The following is a 21,083-nucleotide window of genomic DNA, read 5'->3' on the forward strand; positions in this document are numbered from 1 at the left end:
TGTTTCTCAATGAAAAGATCTTCTAATCCTTCATGTTGGGTTCACTGTTTTTTGGGTATTCAAAGATACTTAGCAATCCTTAAAGAACAAGTGGAACAAAGCAAAGGTCATAAATGGGTGTTAACATAACAAAAGGAGAGGCCTGGTGGGCCTCCTAAGGCAATATACCACACCATCTATTAAGTAGTCTTGCCAAAGTATCTACCCTCACTCGGCCTGGGTTTCTGTATCAATCTACCAATTTATAACAAACATTGGGACAGAGAAACATGTTAAATAACACCATGGGGATACAGCCAGTCAAATCTTCACTATGGAAAATTCTACACGGCACAACCAGCTTTGTTAACAAATAAAATCAGAATTTATTTTGTTTTGTTCTTTGGCATGAGGTTCTAGGTGGTAGGAATTTCCTCAAGTTGTGAATTCAGACTGAAACACTGACTACTGAAAGCTTGAAGTTGAAGAAGAAAATCATAGCTGTTTCAGAGAACCCATTTTTTAAAAAATATTTATATTTGAGATAGAGTGTGAGCACAAGCAGGGGGAGGGGCAGAGGGACAAGCAGACTCCCCACTGAGTGTGGAGGAGCCCCACGAGGGGGGGGGGGTTCAATCCCAGGACCCTGAGACCATGCATGACCTGAGCCAAAGTCAGGCACTTAACTGACTGAGTCACCCAGGCACCCCTCAGAGAACCCATTTTCAGCATGATGTACCTTAGAGATGGTTACAGTTTACATCCCAAAAGATGCCAATAAATCAAGTCCTTCTGAAGAGGCAGTGCTTCTTAGACTTGGGGAGTGTCACATCATCTGGGGATCTTGTAACCTCTGCAGGTGCTCATGCCTCACCTCAAGTGTAAGGAATCTGAGGGCTGGGGATCCAGCTGGGCTTTTGGTTTTGCAAAAAGCTCCCCAGATGATTCTGATGCATTGCTCTAGAAAGTGCATCTTGCATATAGAAATGCTATGAGTGTTGTGGTAATTTAGAAATTCTCATGGAGCTTTCATCGTTTGCCTTTGGCACGGAACTAAATTAAAGCACAATTATTTTTGACAGGTCTGTCATCATTCTCCAAGGAGATAGCAAAACTATTCATTAAATTCAATCAGCTGTTAGAAAACTAGTGATCATCCTGACTAGTGCTTAGAATTCAGGTCAAACACTGCAGCCAGTTTGAAGAGGACTAGCCCTACTATTATGTCTGCAGAAGTAGCATCTTCTAATGATAAAGAATTTATACTACTTAAAACTACCTACATCAATTCTTGAAATGGTTAGTGAAATTCTTTCTTTACATTCTATAAACAAAACAATCAGGAGACAGCTTTTAGGATTCTGTCCTACCGAAAACTCACTTTCCCCAGACAACTAGTCTCTGCTCCCCCAAGTTCCTGGAGTGAACCACCACCTCACCATCAAATGCCTGGGAAACGAACAGTGGTCCCTTGAAGAGCTAATCATTTTATGTCCCAAATTAATTTGGCTGAAGGTCTAAAAGAAGTTAACCAAGCTGGCTCTTAGACTACTTAAACTATAACTTTGTAAATTTGGTAACAAATACGGTAAAGCAAAAAAGCTGTTCTGCAGAGAACGAGAACCATGAAAAGGTTATGTGGAGACAATAGCCCCCCTCCCCCAGACATAAAAACAACCATGGCCTGCACTCTCACAGTTTCCCAGGCTTTACTGAGGCCCAGCCACACCTTTGGCCCACAGTTCTGTGAATCACACCTGTATCCTTACAATAAATCCTCTTGTTCACCTACATTAGTTACAGTGGTTTCTGATTGTCATCAAGGGAATTACTGACTTAGGTCAATTGCATTAACAATGTAGAAACCATAAATGACTAGAATCACGTATTGCAACATGTCAATGTACAATATATCCAGGGCTATAGGATTAGGACCCATGTCAAGCTGCCACCTCACAAGTAAGACTAGCAGCAAAGAGTCAAATGCCAAAACTAGCATCTACTGCCTCAGTGTGTGGGTTTTAGATAGAGTGAGGATATATGAAGCCTCCAAATCATAAAGCCTCATAAGAGTTTGCCATCAGTCAGCTGATTAGCCTTGTCACTTCTAAACTAAGTCATATATGTATTTGTATATACATATACATTCATACACACACACACACATATATATTTTAAGCAGAGGATGCTAGGCTTCTAAAGGTAATTGAGGTTTGTTCATGGGAAGAAAGAAGAGATTTAATAAGACACAAAGGTAATTTAAACGAATCCTACCAAGCGCTGGGTAAACAGGAGTCTGCAGTCCAGGGGGAGCAGACAACACCAACATTCGTGGACAACCCTAATACAACAGGATGGATGCTATAAATAAGGATATTGAGGTGGGACTCCAGGAGCACAAAAGAGGGGGCCTAACTCCCCAAAAGAGGGAGGAGTGGAGAGAGGGGAGACTATCCAAACAAGTGCTTCTAGTGCTTCTTTGACTGCCCTCAACGCTTCTCATCAAGTGGCTCCTTAAGGAATGTACAGAAGTTCAAGGGACGGTCAAGCAGAGAGAGGAGGTGAAAAGACACAGAAGCAAGTAATTCTGTAAGACGTGAGAAAGTCGAAGGGGTGTGTGGTGGGCTTCAGGCCATTTTAAGGAGTTTGGCCTTTAGTCCATGAGTAAGTAGTGGGGAGCCCATGTAGGACTTTAAACAGGGCAGTGAATTAAGCACATAGCATTTACAATCTCTGATACAGGTCTTTCATGAAAAAGCACAGGACTAAATCAGGAACCCTATGTGGGGTTCTAGCCTACAAAGATCTTGGGCAAGTGTCCTGGCCTCAGCGTCCCCATCTAAAAGAATGGAATTAAGAGCTATACTGCCTGCCTTGCGAGATAATGCGCCAGAGACCTGTGCAAGGTCAAAATCACGACAGTGATGTGAGCCTGAGCATGTGTGTCCCGAAAGGAGGCAGGGTCCCTGCTGGCTTTCCCTCACTAGAAACAGAAAGGAAAGGCTCCTCCTATAGCCCCACTCTCTCCATTCCCGAACACTGTCACAACAAGCAACTGAATTCTCAGAGGGATGAATATTAATCTTCCAGAACATTTCCTGAAAGAAAAAAGGAAAAGGCTGGAGACCTTTTCCCACTCACCATCTTCTTTGTCAAATGCCCCAAAAGCTTAGTACACATTTTTCATTTTAAACATACTGACTCCTCTTCTTCCCTAGAATAATGTTAAATACATTTGGATGGTAACAATGGTAACAACCCGTTGCTGACCAATAACTGATCTGATAGAGAGAAGGGAAAACACACAAAGCAGCTAGCTAAGTCACTGAGAAGCCATATTTTATGAAGCATGTGGGAATTTCAGCATTGGAGAGGGATGACAGAAACGCCACCGAGATTCCTTGCAGGGCTCAACTTTCTCCAAAAACTGCCGCTATTCCTCAGACTGCCCTCAGCACTGGGTCTGCGAAAGTACAGGTCAGAAAAACACAGTAAGATCACACTGCGGCTGAAAAGCCAGCATCCAAGAAAAATAATCAAATGCCGGTGAGCCCCTGCCTCAAACGCCACTAAAGAATTAAAACAAGACTTTATTCATCCACAACACAGGTTGTAGGGCAACCTCATCTACTTTGAACACTGTTGAAAATCATGAAAACAAAAGGATTTCTGAGCAGTAAGCACACGTGTCCAAGTCTGTGCACGGCGATCAAAGCCCTCCACAGTCTGTCAGGCTCAGCTTTCACTCCAACTGCACGCTTTCGCTATAATGATAGGAATAGCCACTAACATTTATTAAGCTGCTATTATGTGCCAAGTAAGTGCTCTTCGTTAGTATCTCAATCACATGACTACTCTAGCACTGGTATTATCTCCATTTTAAAGATGAAGAAACTGAGGTTTAAAGAGGTTCGGAAACTCTTCTTTTATAGGAAATAAGTCACTAACCCAGGGTACAGCCCAAGCCCTGACGAGCTCCAGAACTCATATTCTTCACTGCTAAGTATTAGTTCCAACAAACATGGTCTCTGGTTTCCTACTACAAAAGGGAAAATAGTTGCGATATCCACTGCCTGTAGCAGGAAACCAGTCTCCTATTATGAAACTGATTAGGACAAATTAGGAAAATTCCCTTAGAGAACTGTCCTTCACTGTACAAGGATTTGCCACATCCAGGACAAAAGCATGTGAAAGCTAAAGTCAGCTAACACTCTTGAGAATCTGCTGAGAGGCTGAGAAGAAGCCTGGTTTTCATTCCACTCATTCTCAAAAAGTAAATTCTCTAGTTTCTTACCAAGTTCACATTTAAGGTGCTCATCTTCCCAAAAGTGTGACAGACCTAAGGCACCTCAGGGAAGGCAGAACACGGGCCCTGCCAGAAAGCTGTTGACCTTGAAAAGAATGGGGGGGGGGGGTGCAGACGGTGATCCTACAATGAAGCTCTCATAGGCCAGAATGCTTACAAATGCCAAAATGCTTCACATCAACCCTTCACTGTTTATGAGGGCTTTGAGTCAAAAACTGAAGTTGTTATTCTCAGTTTAACTTCATCCAGCCAGAAGGGCAAATTCCAAGAGCCAACATCCCTAAACGTTCCAAAACACAATTTCTTTCAATCACATTTGACACCAAAGTGCTAAAAAGACATACCACAGACATCTTATTTCCTGAAAGTCGCTCTAGTGCTCTCAAATGGACATTTAATACACATGTTTTCTCCACTAAAACAGAAAATCTGAGGGGGCAAATGTATTTGCATCCACATATTAGGTGGGAATCTATGTGCATCTTAGGATGAAATTTACCTTTTTTACAGCAGAAAGCTTTATTTTTAATACAGCATAATACAAATAAATTTTGTTTTCCCCCTTGTTTCTCCAAACTTCTTTCAGTGCATGCATTAACATTAGAAAGAATACAGACTTGGGGCCACAGTTCAAATCCAGCTCTGCTCTACAGTCATGACCTTGGGCATGTCATTTCACCTGAGTTTTCATTTGCTCCTATGTAAATGGAAACAATACTACCTAATATAAGGCTTGAAGAAAAATGTATGTAAATGCCTGGCACACATGCTCAGTAAATGGAACTTATCATTGTTGGTCATAACAGTTATCTGTACTTCTTGATTTCTTTCATTCTCTCGTCCTCTCCTCTGAGTAAACAAAGAATTCAAATATACTATGTAAGAGTTACAATTATTCAAGATTCATACAAGAAAAATTTCTACTTCTCTCTCAGTCCTGTTTCCCACATTAAACTAAATTGAATCTACTCTCAATTCTTTACTGTGGATCAGAAACTCCTGCAGTTAACGAGTCCCAGGCTGGCACTAACTCCCTAAGACAGAGTATACAGGAATATCTGAAGCAGAGGAAAATGGCATTTTTCTATTAGTAGGATTTGTTTTCTAGAAGCCCATAATGACTTAGATATGGTCATTTTGTGTCTTGTCTTCTGCAACACAAAGTACTTTGAATCCATTACAAGACCAAGAGAGTAAATTAATGGCTTCCTTAAGAGGACACCACATGTGAGGAAGGGACTGCTCAGGCATGCTGTACAAAAAGTAAAGCTTTCTCCATAGCTGAATCTATTCAAAGTCAATTGCTCAAAGTTGGTAACAAATTGAGAATAAAAACCTATATAGGCACTTAAGCAGAATTTAAGGAGCCACACTGTAGGCAAATATCACTAATATCTTACCCTTCTCTGGTTAATACTTGAAAATAATTATAAATTATACACGATTCAATTCTTACAAAAACTCAGAAAAAATAAGTACCATGATTACTACCATCAAATACCCATTCCCAAAACAGACAACAGTACTAAGAAGAGAAATAGCCTAAAGGACTCCAATAAATCAGTGTATAAAAAAGAATCATTAAAAAAACCAAAAAACCCTCCCGGGGGCGCCTGGATGGCTCAGTCAGGGAGCATGTGACTTTTGATCTCAGGGTCATGGGTCCTAACTCCAAACTGGGTGTAAAGATTACTAAAAAAGAAAAAAATAAACTTAAAAACCCTCCCCACAAAAAACTTAATTTTTTCTTTTAATTTGGGAAGCTGTTTGAGTGGTGGGGAGGAGTCAGGAAAGACAGAATGGAGTCTCACTGGCTATGTCCTATTGTTCCTTCACTCCTGTATTTTACAATAGCTTTTTTGTTGTTGTTGTTGTTACAGATTTTAGTTACTTGAGCAAGAGAGAGATTGAGAGCACAAGGGAGGGGGGAGGGTAGAGGGAAAGGGAAAAGCAGACACTGAGCAGGGAGCCCAACGCCACAGAGCTCCATCAGGACCTGGGATGGTGACCTGAGCCGAAGGCACACACTAACCAACTGAACCACCCAGGTGCCCCTACAATAGCTTTCTGAACTGCACAGAAAAACAAAGAACTGACAAACATGGAGATAATATCTCAATGTGTCTGAGAAAGGGAAAAGAGTTATAACATCCGTTGCTTGTTGATTCTGGGAGAATGAACACAGTCAAATGGAGGAGGGGAAAGCAGTTACCAACAAGAGTACAGGCACAACCCACATCTGGAGGGGCTGACTCTGACCATGGATCTTAAAGTAGGTTATAGGACAGGATGAAATTCCCACATGTACATCCTACTCCTTCCTCATCATGCTGAATTCTGAGTGTGAATAAGCTGTTGTCTACATGGGAAAATTTATTGGATGAGTGATTAAAGGCTATCCAACTTGATCTTTACAATTGGATAAGTAAATACAATCTCTTCCCTATCAACACTATGGAATTACTAAATCATGACTCAGGGGTCACCTGTGGACTGCAGAAATCACAAATGTCCACTCTGTAAATGCCAAAGAGGGTACTTAAAAGGACCGGCCCTTACTGAGGTTGAGAGGTGAATAATGATAAATATATTTTTTTGGTGGGGGGAGGGACAGAGGGAGCAGGAGAGAGAGAATCTTAGGCAGGCTCCATGCGCAGGGCTTAATCTCACAACCCTGAGATCATGACCTGAGCCAAAATCAAAAGCTTAGCCGACTGAGCTATCCAGGTACCCGGTGATAAATATTTCTTGAGTTGTATGTGTCAGGCATTGTTTAAAGGGTTTGATACTTATTAACTCATTTAATCTTTATAGCAAGCTTTTGAAGTGGGGTTATTATACCCACTATGATCTCCATTTTGCAGATGAAGACACCCGAGCACATGTGGAGGTGGAAGTCAAACGTGGTAGCTGGCTTGGTCTGTGTCCTTAGAGGATGCCATACCACCCCTTACATGGAATGAAGGAAAAACAGGACAAATGATCAGTGAATGTATCTGCTAGACCCACCTGAAACCAAGTCAAACCAAGAATCACAGAAAGTTCCCAGGGAAAACCTAGAAGGGTGTTGTAGACAGGCAAAAGGAGGCTGAAGGGAAAAAAAAAACTAAAACCTACTCCACAGGAGTAATGGCTGGCTGCATGGGGAAGAACTCGGGGGCTTCTTCAACACCAGCTGAGTTACTTTTGTGATTTACTCCACTGGGTCCACTGAGGCAGAAGTCTCTGATTTGTCAACCCAACAAATCCTTGAGGGTTCAGTGGGAATCTTCTGATTCATGACATTCCAGGAAAGGCTCCAACCACAATGAATACTGCTATGTACTGCCTGGACAATTCTGTGCTTGCCTTCAAGAGCACGCAGTCTAGAGGCCAACCTAACAGTGTTTTCTAGAATCCATGTTCCTCTTACCCCCACCATCATCACCTCGTACAAGCTACCATCACCCACTTGGAGGTGGTCTTGCCAGCCGGTCTACCTGCATCTGTCCACTTTCTAATCCATTCTTCACCCTAAAGCAGCAATGATCCTTTCAGCACACAGTTTGCTTTGCATTATTGGCGGGATGAAGACAGCGCCTTGACGTGGCCTATGAGGTCCTGTGCAGTCTGGCCCCAACCTACTTGTCCAGTCTGGTTTCCTACCATTCTCTTCCTCAGTCTGCATGTTGGACACATTGGCCTTCTTTCAGCCTCCCACACCTGCCAGGCTCCTTCCCATCCTGAGTGTTTCCACAGGATGCTCCTTCTACAGAACGCTCCTCTCTTTCTCTGACCTGTGAATTCTGAGTATCCATCAGGTCTCAGGACAAGGGCTATTTCTGTTACCGGGTTCTCACAGCCCCACGTATCTCTCTCCCTCCTAGCCCTTGTCATAGTTGCAATTTCACATTTGTTTATGTAATTATTTGAGTCTATCTCCCCACCAATCTAAACTCTTTGAGGGCACATCCTTGCCTGTTTTTTTTGCTCACCATATATTCCCAGAATCCAATACAGACCTTGCACATGGTACATGTTCAAAAGATTCCCTTGACTAATTTAATTAGTAACAACTAAGTAGTGAGAGGTTTTAATACCACTTGAGCAGGGACCAGAGAAACATAAGGCTTAAGATATAATATCTATCTAGGCTTGGGCCGTTACTCTGGATGGCATCACCAAATGCTCTAATCATATGGTAAAGTACTGGAGAGAGAGTGCATTCCATTCAAGACTGTCATGCATGTGGCATTAATCCAGAAAGACCAGAAATTGTGAACCCTGTCCAGTAAGAACTGCAGGAGCGCAACAGCCGTGGATGAGGCTGGCGTCATCCCAGGAGCCTACAGCCAACTCAACTCATGTCTAGTGACAGCTGCCTCTGTGCTTTCGTAAATTGCCACCTGGTTTCAGAGAGGGGCCTGGACTTCCTCTTAACCCTGTACTCCTTCGGTCCCCCTATCCTTCAACTCTGACACTCCCTGCCCAGCTGCCTAACCAGCAAATGGTGCCCATCTTACTTCCGGAACAATGAAATATGGGATAAGAGTCCTTACTGACCCCAATTAACTATCTTGGTTCAATGTGTAGGGGAAAAAAAAGGTAGAAAAGTATGGTTCTTTAATAATCACACAAAACTGGTTCTCCCTGTTACACTGACAGACTTTTCCTGAACTCTGCAAGATTCTCGAGAACCAACTCATTTGAAAATGATGCAAATTTTCAACAAATGTGGCAGTTAAAAATGGACCAAATGCTTTGTGCAGCACCTCTTGCTGCTCCAAGTGTGGACATTTTGTGCCACGATGGCACAGAAGAATGCACAGACGGCTGCCAGCAGTCTCCACGTGTCCGCATTTTCAAAACTAGGGTATCCCAGTGGCCTGAATTCATTAGCACAGTGTCTGAGCAGAAATGGAGAACAGTTCTGTCACAGTGCTAGGACAGGAGTTTCGGGTTTTTTTTGTTGTTAATTCCTTATTTCATCATTTACCCCAATGTTTTGGCTATTCTTTTTATTTGTTTTAATTTAAAAAGAGGATAAGGGCATGAATAACAAGTCTTCCAGTTTCCACACGTTCCACTCCACAGATCAAAAGGAGCTGCATCTGTTCCTGTCCCCACTGTGAATATCAACCATCCCCAGGACCGGCAGCTGCCCCCCCCACATCATCTAGCCATCCGCCCCCCCCCCCCCCCCCCGCGGAGCCAGAAGCGTTCCCATGCTGGCAATCTATGCCAGACAAGATGGAGAACTGCCACCCATTCTTCAGCAAGCTTACAGCCCGAGAAGACACCTCCCGGAACCTGTATTGCACAGCTGGCCTGGCATTCACAAGTTGTCACTGTGATCTCTTCTCAACCAGATTTCTGAGGAGTGGCCCAAAGCACCGGGCTCCAATAAGCCTGAGAAGCGAAACCCGTGAGTCAACACTCAGGCTGTGCCTGGTTACTCAGAGCTGCAAGGTGACCCATCTCTAGTATGTACCGATTCATTTCAACAAACAGCTCCCGAACATCCAAATACCAAATGCCAAGAATAAAAAGAGAAATAAGAATTGACTTCTGCCCTCACTAACCTCAGACAAATAAAAAGTAGTAACTGGAACACTGGGCGAACAGTGCAATAAATACCAGAAGCCGACAAAACATTGTATAAAGACTGCATCACCTCATGTCATCCTCACAACTCTGTTAACAGCTATCAGTAGTCTCATTTCACAGATGAGGAAAACGAGGCTGACCAAGGTTAGGTGAAGTGGGACCTGAGCCTCAGTTTGCCTGACCAGAATTGTATTCTTCATTACAACCTGCCTCTGCCTGCTGACCACATCCTTCTCCAGGACACTGCCTCCCACCCTTTCACATAGTCTTTCATTGACTGACCCATCACTTCTTATGCACCTGCTGTATCCCAGCACCATGAATCCAGGAGAGAACACAACACACTGCCTCTGTCTTCCCGGAGCACACAGGAGTCGACCACAGTACAAGCTGTAATAAAGACATGTGTGAGGTGCTGCGCCTGGAGAAGGAGAGGCCACAGGCCTAATGGGAACACAGCGGGAACATCTAACCACATTGAGAGAGGGTCAGAGAAGACTGCTACCCTCAGGAAGTGTCATTTATACTGAGACGTGGAAATTAGCAGAAATGAGTCCCAGGCCAAACAACCACTCTCCAGCTGCTCTTCTGCAAGTCTCCTCTTCGGGCAGGGTCCTCTTCCCTCCTCACGAGACCTGTGTTCCCTGGTCGAGCTCTCCCACTCACGGCACTTCCAGCAATGTAGAGGATGAGCCCCAAATGGCTCGTCACTCCAGATCTCTATTCAGAGCTCCAGGCCCAGGCGCCCAAACAGCCTCCTGGCCACCTGCACTGGAATGTTCCTAACATCCTCCAAATTCACATTTCAAAATCAGCTCATCACTCCCCTGCTCCCCACCAAACCTGTTCATCCTCCTCTGGGCTCTCACTTGATGGTCAGCCCCACCAGCAAACACCCAGAAGTCAGTCTTCCTTCCTCCCTCCCTTCCTTTCCTAAGTTTTTATTTCAATTCCAATTAGTTAACATGCAGTGTAATAATATTAGTTTCAGGTGCACAATACAGTGATTCTACACTTCCACACAACACCCAGTGTTCATCACAAGTGCCCTCCTTAATCCCCATTACCCATTTCACCCGCCCACCTCCCTTCACCCAGGAGTCATTCTTTACTACTCCCTGCCCCGCATGTCCTATCTGCTCGGCTTTATTAATAGCTCCAGAATCCGTGCACATCTGCCCATCCCCATTGCCACTCTTACTTTCGGCCACCATCACCTCTCACCTTGCACACTACCATGACCACAGCCACACTGCCACTATCTAGCCCCCAGAGCAACCACTGGGCCCGTCAATCCACTGTCCACACAGTTCAAGACCTCTGTGAAGCTCTCTCTCTGATCCACCCTCCCTCCTGTATCGCAACAATCTTTCACTTCGTCTGCCTCTCCAACCAGTGACATAAACTGGGGGCTGAGGCCACACCTGTATATATTTTTTTTAATTTTAATTTTTGTATTTAAATTCAATTATTTAACATATAGTGTATTACTAGTTTCAGAGGTAAAGTTCAGTGATTCATGAGTTCCATATAACACCCAGTGCTCATTACATCATGTGCCCTCCTTAATGCCCATCACCCAGTTACCCCACCCTATGCCCATCTCCCCTCCAGCAACCCTCAGTTTCCTATGATTAAGAGTCTCTTATGTTTTGTCTCCGTCTCTGATCTCGTCTTGTTTCATTTTTCCCTCCCTTCCCCCACGCTCCTCTGTTCTGTATTTTTTAGCCTCAGATAGTAATCTGTCAAAAAAGTCTACTGAAAGAATGCATATACAAAAATATACAAAGAGACAAATAATTCTTGATCCTGGTAATATTCTTTAATTCTAAGCAGAGTTCTTGGCAGATTTTTAAAAAACAGCTCTATGAAAAATACTACCTAGGTATATGATTAGTGCCAAGTACTACTGAACTCTCGTCGCACATCTCACTGGCTTTGTGAGACATAATCTAGCCCCATCAGTGGGGCAGGCGCATGCTCAAAGCCAGACTTTGAATCGGAAGCCCTGCCACTGAAGATACACCCTAGAAGCTAAATCAATATACCCATAGTTCAGTTCTAAGAAGCTAGAAATCAAGACAGGATTTGTTTCCTGGAGCTGATTCCCAGGGCTGTTGGTTCCCCGCTCCTGGCCAGAGGGCTTCACTCACTTTGGAGCCAGCCTGACTAGCAGGCTCATTCCCCTGTGAAAGCATGACCAGGTAACAGCTTTCCTGCTAACCACAGCTCCACTCCACTAACTATACACTGTCTTTGGCGTACAAACAACAATTACTCTGACAAGAAAACAGAAGCCAGGGAAGCAGACATGCAGTAAGAGGCAAACTGACGATCTCTGTCTGGACTCAAAGTAAGAGACCATAGACTGAGCCGTTCCAGTATCTGGTCTTTGAGGACTCTGCTATTTACTCATCATGCAAATCAGTTCTCAGCCTTAAAAGTGTTCATTGCATACGGCTAGTTGGGAGCTCTCAAAAACATTTCAGACTAAGCATCTATTATCCATGGGGCGCCTGGGTGGCTCAGTCGCTTAAGCGTCTGCCTTTGGCTTAAGTCATGATCCCAGGGTCCTGGGATAGAGCCCCACGTGGGGCTCCCTGCTCAGCGGGGAGTCTGCTTCTCCCCCTGCTTGCGCTCTCTCACTTGTATTCTTTCTCAAATAAATAATAAATCTTAAAAAAAAAGCACATCTATTATCCACAAAAATATAGGTCTAACTTAAACACATAAATATATAAACTGTTGGAGATTTTAATATGTCCACTTTCATACACCCTGTGTAATGAGCCTGTAAAGTATTCTCATCCCCACTTTACAGATAAGGCCAATGAAGCTCCAAGAGGTTAAATCATGTGCCTGGGCTCATACAGCTAAACAGGTGATAAAGCCAGAACTTTTTCTCAGGAGTTTTCTCAACCTGAGAAAGTTTAAAACAAAAGTTCAGTACTTTTGGTTTTTACTTTGTTTTTGTAAAAGTTGTACTAAGACATAATTCAGGGGCACCTGGCTGGCTAGTCAGTAAAGCACTGGACTCTTGATCTCACGTTGGGCATAGAGCTTACTTTAAAAAACAAACAAACAAACACCAGAAAGACAAATTCATATACTTTACAGGTCACCTATTTAAAGTGCACAATTCGGGGGCGTCTGGGTCGCTCAGTTGTTAAGGGTCTGCCTTCGGCTCAGGGCGTGATCCCAGGGTCCTGGGATCAAGCCCTGCATTGGGCTCCCTGCTCCGCTGGGAGCCTGCTTCTTCCTTTCCCACTCTCCCTGTTTGTGCCCATTCTAAATCCTCTTTCCCATTTAAATTGCTTTTTTCCCTTATCCCAGATTTTTTTTTTTTTTTAAGGAAGAAAGTAACTGCTCACTAAGACTCAAATCCCTCAGTCTGGTTTGACAGCTCATCATTTATTGAATGGCAGTGAAAGTATTACTCATTCATGCTTCTTGACAAGAATCACTTTAACAGATGACTGTTGGGGCATAAAGACCAAGAACAGAGTCAGCAACCACACTAAAGGCCTACCACGGCTCTCCACCTCAACCATCCAAATCACTCTCCAGGAGAAATAAAAAAGGGCCTCGGAATGATGCTCCCACCAGCGACCTTCTGAGGCCCCCTTCTGGAATGGCCACAGTCTTCTCTGAAGCCACCTGACCACCACAAGGCCACGCTCAGCAGCACTACAGCCCTGCCCTCAAGGAATTTACAGTTCTGTTGGAGAAAGAAGACCCGCAGATGGGGAGCAATTATACATCAGTAGAGAACAGATGCTCAACTGCAGCAAACAAGAACCCAGAGCTACAGACAGTCTATACCATGTACAAAAAGAGAGGGAGAATGCCAGTTAGGAAAGACCAGCGAGCACACAGAGGCTAACATGGCTCTGGCCTTCTGAAGCGCTCCCTGGCCAGGTGCTTTTCCCACTATACTTCTCACTCACTTTTCTTTCTCTATTTGGGTTTCCTCCATGACTGCATGTAAAATAGCGGTTCTCAACAGGGGATGAGGGAAGAGATCATAGTCACCAGAAAAAAATGCAGATTCCTGCAGCAGGTGCCCACCTCCCCACACACACACCCTTACCTGCCCCTAAGACATATCTGAATCTCTAAAGCAGGACTTAGGACGGTGTATTTTGAAAAAGTTCCTCAAAGAAACACAGTGTTTAAAAAGAAAAGAATTTCCTTGTGCAAATTAGATTTTTTGGGTTTTTTTTAAAGGTTTATTTATTTGAGGGGCACCTATGTGGTTCAGTCAGTTAAGCCTTTGCCTTTGGCTCAGGTCAGATCCTGGGGTCCTGGCTTCTTCTTCTCCCTCAGCCCCCTGTTTGTGCTCTATCTCAAATGAATAAATAAAATCTTTAAAAAAAAAAAGATTTGAGAGAGAGAGCGCATATTCATGAGTGAAGGTGGGGCAGAGGGAGAGAGAATCTCAAGCAGACTCCATGATGCAGGGCTCCACTCAGGGCCCAACCCCACGACCCTGAGATCATGACCAGAGCCGAAACCAACAGTCCAACACTTAACCAACTGCACCACTCAGATGCCCCTTTGTGCAAACAGGTTTAAAAGCACTCAAATAAGCCAACTCTATGAATCAGAAACGAGAGCCAAAGAGCTAAAGGGGGCTCCCTCAAAGTCACAGAAATGAGCAGAGCCCTGGCTTCCCAAACGCAAGCTAACACTCTTTTAACAAACCAGAAGAGAGGAATCTGCAGTGAGTCCAGAAAAGGTGTTAAGATTTGGGGAGGAGGCAGGTGGACAGGAGAACTCTTACACAGGAAAATGACACACGAAGGCTGCATCCAGCAGGAACCTGGCTGTGGTGCGCAGGGTGACTCGAGTAGAGGGAAAGACCAGTTAAGCAGTTGTGGTCTGTGGTTCCTAGCACACGAGGACATGCTAGCAGGCAAGGCAGAATAAACAGAAATAAAGACAGGCAGGCAAAGAGGCCACCCCTAAGGGAATCCTAGAAACTGCGACTAGCTGGGGAACGAAGGGGCCATTGGCAGCAGCTGGGAAGGCTAACTTAAAAGGAAGAAAGCGTCGGGACGCCTGGGTAGCTCAGTCGGTTAAGCATCTGCCTTCGGCTCAGGTCACGATCCCAGGGTCCTGGATAGAGTCCCACACTGGGCTCCTTGCTCAGTGGGGAGCCTGCTTCTCCCACTGCCTGTTGCCCCCCCTGCTTATGCTTTATCTCTCTGACAAATAAAAAAAATCTTAGAAAGAGAAAGAAAGAAAGAAAGAAAGAAAGAAAGAAAGAAAAAAAGAAAGAACGAACCGAGCTGAGAACCCGGGAAGAACAATGCTAGAAGGGAATGGAGGAAATCTTGCCACTATGGGGACATGCACTGGTGGGCCGAACAACACACATGCACACACACAGCTGCAGATTCTGGGGTAAAGAGTAATAACGACCACAATGAACATTTAATAAGTTTTTGCTACATGTTGGGGACTGTGTTAACAACTTCTCTGGATTGCCTCAAGACTAACAACAGGAGTGCCTGGGTGGCTCAGTCGATTAAGTGTCTGCCTTCAGCTTAGGTAATGATCCCGGGGTCCTGGGATCAAGCCCCAAGCAGGGACCCCTGCTTCTCCCTCTCCCTGCTGCTCTCCCTGCTTGTGCTTTCTCTGTCAAACAAATAAATAAAATCTTAAAAAAAAAAAAAAAAAAAAGACTAACAACAATCTTAGGAGCTAGATACTATTATTTTTATTGCCATTTCATAGATGAGAAACTGAGGCTCAGAGAAGTTAAACAGCCAGAACAAATCCATGCAGCAAGTAGCAGAGCTTGAATTCCAAAGCCATGCTCTTAACAAGCACATTACGTTGCAAGTAAAGAGGGCAGCACTGGAATGTGCACGAGTGCCGGAGAAAGGCAGCAGGTGGCAATTACAGGGTTGTCGGAATCTCATAATCTCAGCTAACTGATGTGACTAACGGCAGCTGCAAAAACACATGGCGTTGCTGTCTGTGCACCAGCCACCCCCCACCACCACCCCAAACTGCTGTGTAAATACTAAGTCGGCTGAATAGCTGGCAAGGAGCTAAAAGCTTCAGAGCACGAGCTTCTCCATGGCCTTGGAGCAAGAGGAACCAGGGGCAAATGAGCAGGTGCCTGCAGCCTCACAAAGGGCCAGACTGACTTAACGGCAAAGCAGCAATCACAGAAAGCAGAAAACAATCCTGCATGTCCTAGCAGCACCCCCTTGGATCCTACTTTTCAGGACTTAGCTCACTTGCACCCCCCACCACGCCTTATATAAGGTTTGAGACAGATGCTCCAACCACCTGGTCCCAACATGCCTATGCGCCTTTCGAGCTGTTTCTGTTGCCTGCCCACTACCTCGTGCCCCTCCTCCTCACACTAGCACCCACTCTCACACTGCCCTTTCCAAGTCCTACACGGCCTTCAGATGATGCCAGATGCGGCCGCAGGTTGTGCAGTGGGCCTTCTGTGCACTCCTCCTCCATAAACAGGCAGCACCCACCTCTGTGCATTAGGGCCATCTGTTGACGTGCTGTCTAACTGAATGTGAGCCTCCTGAGAGCACAAACTGTTTTTTCGCATTCCTAATTCTAACACAGAACAAATGGTAGGTCCACAATCAATACATCTCCCAATTCAAGCTACTATTAATAATAACAGCATCTAGCAGTTGTTGAGAATCCACTACATGTCAGGTCCTGAGCTGGGGCAACGTGGTTATCTCTTCTCATGTTCAAAACAAGCCTGCAAGGAAGATGGTCACCCACTGTTAGTTGAGGAAAAAAACTCTATGAGAGGTAAAATCACACTGGGAAGTAGCTCTTGAGAGATTAAAGCAAAAAAGGAATTCAATTTTATGTTTAGAGAAAAGGTAGGAACACAGTGAGATTTTTCATCCAAAAACTGGGCTCACTCCCTTTAAGGTACCCTCAGGAATTTTAAAACTCTCTTAGCAAGAAAAGCAAAAAGCCCAGCAGCTCAGGACCATCGTCTGAAATAGGGGGTGGCGATCTGTCATAGGGAAAGGTAGACTGGGGTATCTGGCTGGCTCAGTTGATAGAGCGTGTGACTCTTGATCTGGGGGTTGTGAGCTGGAGGCCCACGTTGGGTGTACAGATTACTTAAAAATAAAATCTTAAAAAAAGGGGGGGGTGGAGGTAAACTTCAAAATATTTCACCACCATGACCAGGGTTTCCATACACAAGTCCTGCTTTTCTTGTGGCTGAAGACCCTCCCTTCCCAAAAAGCAATCAACTGAGGGCTCAGATGCCACCTCCAAAGGCTGCCCCCTAGTCATGTCTATAGGGAATGATGAAGGACAGGGGCACAAGAGCAAAAAGTTATGATATTATTTTAGGAAAAGTATTTACATATGAAATTGAAACAGCATGGTCTTGCAAGTGCCTTTGAAATAGATAAAAAGTTACCAGTCCCAGAAGTAATTTGATTTTACTTACTCATATCTTAAGTAAATCAATGAACAGATATGATAAATGGACAAAACTGGCCTACGATAGAGTCATTAGAAATGAAGGACGATGCGGGTACCTAACTGGCTCAGTTGATAGAGCCTGCAACTCTTGATCTCAGGGTTGTGAGTTCAAGTCCCATGTTGGCAGCAGAGGTTACTTTAAAAAAAAAAAAAAAAAAGAGGGAAGAGGGAAAATGGGTCCACAGAATGAAACTAGCAAAATGTCAAAGGCCAAATGTTAACAATGAAAAAAGTCAACTAGTAAGTGTTCTCATTAGGTTGGAATTTTAAATATAATCAAATCATTCTCAAATGTATAAAGGAACAAAGAAAAGAGGAAAAGAAACTTTCAGAGATAGTGAAAAATACTCTAAGATAGAGTTACCACACAGTGAACTTTCCTGGCATGATACCATGGCAACAACCACAACAACTAAATACTCCACTTCGTTAATACCTTAGCTGGGAAAGATTTCTGTATTCTAAGATTAATGATTAAGCACTTTCTGAAACCATCCAAGTGGCCCTGACCCACAACTTCTGAATAATTACAACAGTAGCCCACATCTACTGAAGCCTAAGCATGTGCCAGGTACTCTGCTAAGGATCTGCATAATCACATTTAATATGCATACATGTTCACATCTACCTATCAGATAATATTATTATTCTCATTTTCCAGGTAAAAATACAACCAAGGCTTAAAGGACCAGCCTCACTCACAGCCATGACCAGTGGTTGTTTGCTCTCCCTAGAGTTGTGGCCCTGGAGGGACGAAGAGGGGACTAAGGAAAGGAGGAGGCCCTGGGGTCCTTCCAGCTCTTGAGTAGCTTCACTCTACCCGAGTCCCTCTCCATTTTTACCTTCCCTCTTCATCCTCCCAGAGCAACAAAAGATTAGCAGTTATAAGAATTATTCCAGTTCAATTCTACCTCCCAACCTATCTCAAGAGGTTTATTTTAAATGATTCATTAAACTGCAAACCTACTGTTCTTGTTGACTCCTAAAAACACATCAGAAGTCACAAGCTTAACTTTTAAGACACTAAGGGTGGTTTCCTGCTGGAAAAACAACTCAAAGTGCATGCTCTCCTGGGATGGGTCAGCAGTACTACCTTCGAACATGACAACCACATGCAGGTTATACATCTTTACATATATTATGCTTGCAACCGTATGAGATACACACACAGACAAAGCAAGAACATACTAAACAATGGAACTAATTGCTTTGGTTAAGGTAGCATAACTGATGGTAATTTTATTTTTCTAACTTCTGATGTTTATAACTTTGCTATATTGTCTTTTTTCTTAATATTGCCTTTATCATGGGGCGCCTGGGTGGCACAGCGGTTAAGCGTCTGCCTTCGGCTCAGGGCGTGATCCCGGCGTTATGGGATCGAGCCCCACATCAGGCTCCTCCGCTATGAGCCTGCTTCTTCCTCTCCCACTCCCCCTGCTTGTGTTCCCTCTCTCGCTAGCTGTCTCTACCTCTGTCAAATAAATAAATAAAATCTTTAAAAAAAAATATTGCCTTTATCATAAAAATAAGTATACATCTTTAAAGGTGATTAAAAAGAAGCTTTGGGGGCACCTGGGTGGCACAGCCGGGTGGGCGTTCAACTCTTGGTTTTGGCTTGCATTGTGATCTGGGGGTTGTGGGATCCAGCCCTGCATTGGGCTCCCCACTCAGCGGGGAGTCAACTTGGGTTTCTCTCTCCCTCTGCCCCTCCCCACCCACGCAGGCGCACTCTCTCTTTCTCTCTCTAAAATAAATAAATCAATCTTAAAAAGAAAAGTTTTGATTGGGGCGCCTGGGTGGCTCAGTTGGTTAAGCAACGGACTCTTGATTTTTGGCTCAGGTCATGATCTCAGGGTCGTGAGATCAAGTCTCGCTGGGCATGGAGCCTGCTTGGGATTCTCTCTCCCTCTCCCTTTACCCCCCCCCCAAATAAAGAAAATTAGAAATAAAAAAAAAAATTTTAAAGCTTTGGCCCCTGAAAATCCAATTCTCACTAAAGAACACTGTCACACAGGGTGGTTTAAGTGGAAGTATTCCAAGAACATCAAACATCCTGTTGAAGGTGTTCAGTGAAAAATCTAGAACTTTAAATTTCTAAGTATGGGTTGTCCTCAGCCTAAAAATTTGATGGCAGCCCTAGTTTTAACATCAGAGAGGGAAGTAGGGTGCAGAAGAGCATTGGGTTCTAAGACAGAGGATGTTTGTATGGCAGCTGTTTGATCAGGCTGCAGGAAATGTCTCTTGACATAGCCTCATGACATCTTCTGATGCTCCATCTGCAGAAGTTGAGTGGTATTGGAGAGGATCCAGGGAGATGCCGCAGGAAGCACATGCAGGAGAGAAAAAGCAGAAGCTTTGGAGAGATCATCAGGCTAAAGCCAGAGCTAAGAAAGTGATCATTTTAGGAAGAACTTTTGATGTCCTTTGAATCACTGTCAATGACCTCTAAGCTCCAGGAGAAAATTCTGCCATCAAAAATTAGTTTGGAATGGAAAAAAGTTAGAGTCTTTAAAAAAGAAAAGTGATGGATCTAGAGTTTGCTTTTAAAGGTATTTTTTATTGCTAGGACTGAGCAAGGAAGTCTGTTTTAGGATAAGCCAATGTCTTCTAGTCATGGATCCATCTAAGTCATCAGAGTTAGTAGTCCAACACAGTAGTGTTCCACCAAAAAATCATCTCAATCATTTCATCTGCTTTGTAGCCCCAACATCTAAAATAGTGCCTGGTACTAGCAGGTGCTAAGTAAATATCTGCTGAATGAATTAGCTGTATCTCCAAGGGGCCCTGTATCCACTCACAGTTACCTGGTAGAGAAGCTAACAAAAGCCAAGAAGCAAACTGCTACTAGAGACCACCAATGAGAAAGCACTTTAGCGTGTGAATGCCAGCCATGACTACAGGCATGTTTCACTAATAATACTACCTGCATTCATAAATGTAAGGATGGAAGAAAAGCCCTGGAGCGAGACTGCTCGAGTTTAAATCCTGGCACCACATCTTGCCAGCTGTGACCCCAAGCAAGGTACTAACTTCACTGGGTCTCTCCACATCTAAACACACAAAAGGAAGTAATAGTATCCACTGCATACGACAGTTGAAAGGATGAAATGAGATAAGCACAGTTCTTGGGACACAGAAGTGCCTAATAAATATTAGTAATTATTCACTGTACTATTTTGATAAATACCTCCAGCTATTATCTCTTGAAAAAACACAAGATCATAGATCGGTTCACTTCTTTCCATGACAAGATATGGCCTTAAATGAAAATTAGGCAATCAAACACATTCTTTTCCCTGAGGGATAAATGAAAAGAAAAAAATGGTTCTTAATCTGGATTTTTGTTTTGACCCTTCCTCAATCTTCTTTTCTCTTCTTGCTTTTCCTTCCCACGTCTACATAAAAACCTTTCCTAAGCTCCTGTGGGTCTGGCTTAGCCACAGGCACTGCTAGCTCCAGGAGACAGTTCTTATCTCTGGACTGCAATACTTCTGTGGTGCTGGGCAGGACATTTAACCTTGCCGGGCCTCATTTCCATATCTGCATTACAGAGGAAGAGTACAGTGGTGGAAAAGATTATCTTTAAATTCTCTCCCAAATCTAAAAATCTACAAATATGGGGCGCCTGGCTGGCTCCCTTGGTAGAGCATGCGACTCTTGATCTCGAGCTCGAACCCCACATTGGGTGTAGAGATTATAAATAAACTTAAAAAAAAAA

The 21,083-nt window shown here is 43.9% G+C and overlaps 1 protein-coding gene across 3 annotated transcripts in view; it reads right to left on the reverse strand.

Moving 5' to 3' along the window:
* MTMR12 (myotubularin related protein 12) overlaps window positions 1–21,083 on the reverse strand; it is a 65,721-nt gene that overhangs the window by 41,098 nt on the left and 3,540 nt on the right. The gene's annotated exons all lie outside the window — the stretch shown is intronic.

Source organism: Ursus arctos, unplaced genomic scaffold (assembly GCF_023065955.2).
Source record: "Ursus arctos isolate Adak ecotype North America unplaced genomic scaffold, UrsArc2.0 scaffold_15, whole genome shotgun sequence".
NCBI lineage: Eukaryota > Metazoa > Chordata > Mammalia > Carnivora > Ursidae > Ursus > Ursus arctos.